This window comes from Salvia hispanica, chromosome 3 (genome assembly GCF_029641045.1).
Source record: "Salvia hispanica isolate PSC_SH4W2 chromosome 3, Shi_PSC_v1, whole genome shotgun sequence".
NCBI classification, from domain to species: Eukaryota; Viridiplantae; Streptophyta; class Magnoliopsida; order Lamiales; family Lamiaceae; genus Salvia; species Salvia hispanica.
The window spans coordinates 46559046-46561854 of record NC_142694.1 but is presented as its reverse complement, the minus strand read 5'-3'; the positions used below and the strand labels follow the sequence as shown (position 1 = coordinate 46561854).

Here is a 2809-nt window from a genome sequence, read left to right as displayed (position 1 = left end):
TTGACAGAACAATCAAATCGTTTGGTTTTGTCAGAAGCAAAGAGGATCCATGTGTTTATAGTAAACGCGAAAATGGAAACGTCGTATACCTTATCATATATGTTGATGACATCTTGATTATGGGAAGCGATCGTTCCATGATGCAATCCGTGAAAGAGTGGTTGTCCAGATCCTTTATGATGAAGGATCTGGGTGATGCTTCCTATATCCTTGGAATTAAGATCTATCGAGATAGACCAAATAGGATGTTGGGATTATCACAATCCACTTACATAGACAAGTTGTTAAGGCGCTTCTCAATGGAGAATTCTAAGAAAGGTTTTCTTCCTATGGGACATGGCATTGTATTGTCAAAGAAGGATTGTCCTTCTAATGACAAAGCAAGAGACAACATGAAGAGGATCCCATATGCTTCGGCTATAGGATCTATTATGTATGCCATGATATCTACTAGGCCAGATGTGGCCTATGCGCTTAGCATGACAAGCAGATTTCAGCAAAATCCCGGTGAGGAACATTGGAAAACTGTTAAGACTATTCTTAAGTACCTTAGAAGGACTAAAGAATATTTCTTAGTCTATGGTGGACAACCAGAGTTATCAGTTACTGGGTATACTGATGCTAGTTTCCAAACAGACCATGACGACTATAAGTCTCAGTCTGGATATGTTTTTATCCTCAATGGTGGAGCAGTGAGTTGGAATAGTTCCAAACAAGGTACAACTGCCGATTCCACCACCGAAGCTGAGTATATTGCTGCATCTGAAGCTGCCAAAGAAGCTGTTACTTTGTTAGAGTTCATCAAGGAACTGGGTGTCGTTCCGAGTGCCAGCAGTGCAATACCTTTGTACTGTGACAACACTGGTGCTGTTGCGCAAGCAAAAGAACCCAGAGCTACGAACAGGAACAAGCATGTTCCCAGAAGATATCATCTGATCAGAGAAATAATTGAAAGAGACGACATAAAATTAGAAAGAGTACCCACTGATGATAATTTAGCTGATCCTTTCACTAAACCGTTATGTATAGCAAAACACAACAAGCACTTTGAGAGCTTAGGTGTTAAGCATGTTGGTAGATGGCTTTGAATCAGTGGGAGTTAAAGTTTTATATGTCTTAGAAACGTTTTGTGTTGAGACAATATTACTTGATCACATTCAATGGAAATTTTATTTTCTATGGGTTTTGTGCACTTATTGGAATAATTGTTTAAATGTTTGTCTTTATTCTAAATATTTGTTCCCTTGAATTGTGACTGTCATTAATGGGGTGAGACATTAATGATATAGTATAATTCTAAAATAGCCCTAACCAATGATCATCAAGAATGGGATATTGATGATATGTTATAGGTTAGCATGGGGTTTGCATCACATTCTTCGAGAATGTAGTTGTTCTCACAGCTATGAGATATTTGATACTCGTGATGGACACATGGTATACTTTGGAGAGTATTGGTATACCCTACTATTAAACTGTTTTGTTAAGTGTCTACAGTTTATTAGTGCATGAAGTAGGTAATAGTCCTTGGATCTGAGGTCATTACACATTTTGTTTGTTGAGTGGTGTGCTTTGATCTTGTCCAACGCTTTGCCTCCCAAAGGAGGATTGAGACACGGACCTGAGTTGGGTATATCATAAGATAAATGAACATGGTAGTTGAGCCAAGAATGAGATTCATTCCTCGATTAGAATTTCGAGATAACACTCAAATTCTCTATATTACTTGACCATATGTCATTGGCCAATGCAAAGATATATTCGATTAAAGTAATTGAATATGATCGAATGGGTCATTTAATAAAGATGAGATAAAGTGATTGAGCTATTTGGATGACACATAGCAAATCTTAGGCTCAATCGAGTGGTTCGTGAATGAAAGGATATTACTATAAACTTTATGTAAAGGCTTGTTTACCGAATTCACGTAAACGTCCTTCATATATCGAGCTAACGCAGTCTAGGAGTTTTGTGCAGACTTCGATTAGATCGTCGTCGATAATGAGGGCCTAAAGGGTCACACTATAAGTGTATTTTGATCTGCTCAAGGGTACAAAGTTGGAACTGCGTATTATATCTAATGCTAGTCCAAGTGGGAGATTGAAAGGAAATGGGCTAGAATTAGATTAATATGGATTAAGTAATTATAGTTGGGCTATAATTATAATAGTCCATAAGCCCAACAATCATGAAACCCTAGTGACTCTTCATCTATATAATGGTTATTTATTCTCCATTGTGGGGGATGAGAAATAACTTAACATTAGAGAGAAAATACGTAAAGCTTTGTAGAGAGAATTCCTAGCATTCTTCTACGGAGCAATTGTACCGGGATAGTTTCTGCATCGGATTGGATTGCACGTGGACCTCGATAGTAGTGGATTCAACTTGCAGGATTCAATCGTAGAAGAAAACAACACAACAAGTAAGATTTAGTTCCGTTATGTTTTACATGCTCAACTTGCAATATGATTATGAATCTAGATCTGTTATTCTTGGATGCATATTCCGCTGCGCTCATTAGATGATTACAAGAATTCCCAACAAGTCCTAGCATGTAAGTAGCTCCTGAATCAGGATACCAACTAGTCGATACGGTTGAGTCAAAACCAAACTCAGATGGTGTTCCAGAACTGAGAGAAGGAAGAGACCTTGCTGCAGCTGTCTGAACAAGATGTGCAGATGGATTGAAGGACCCTTGCTGTTGATTTGGGGCACCTCCCCTGAACTGTGGTTGTGGAGGAGCATAATTTTGCTCAAACCTATGCCAACACTTTGCTGCAGTATGCCCTGGCTTGTCACACAATTG

The 2809-nt window shown here is 38.5% G+C and overlaps 1 pseudogene; it reads left to right on the top strand.

Moving 5' to 3' along the window:
• Positions 1–392: 392 nt before the first annotated feature.
• LOC148930949 (secreted RxLR effector protein 161 pseudogene) lies at positions 393–1088 on the top strand (annotated as a pseudogene).
• The last annotated feature ends 1721 nt before the right edge of the window (positions 1089–2809 follow it).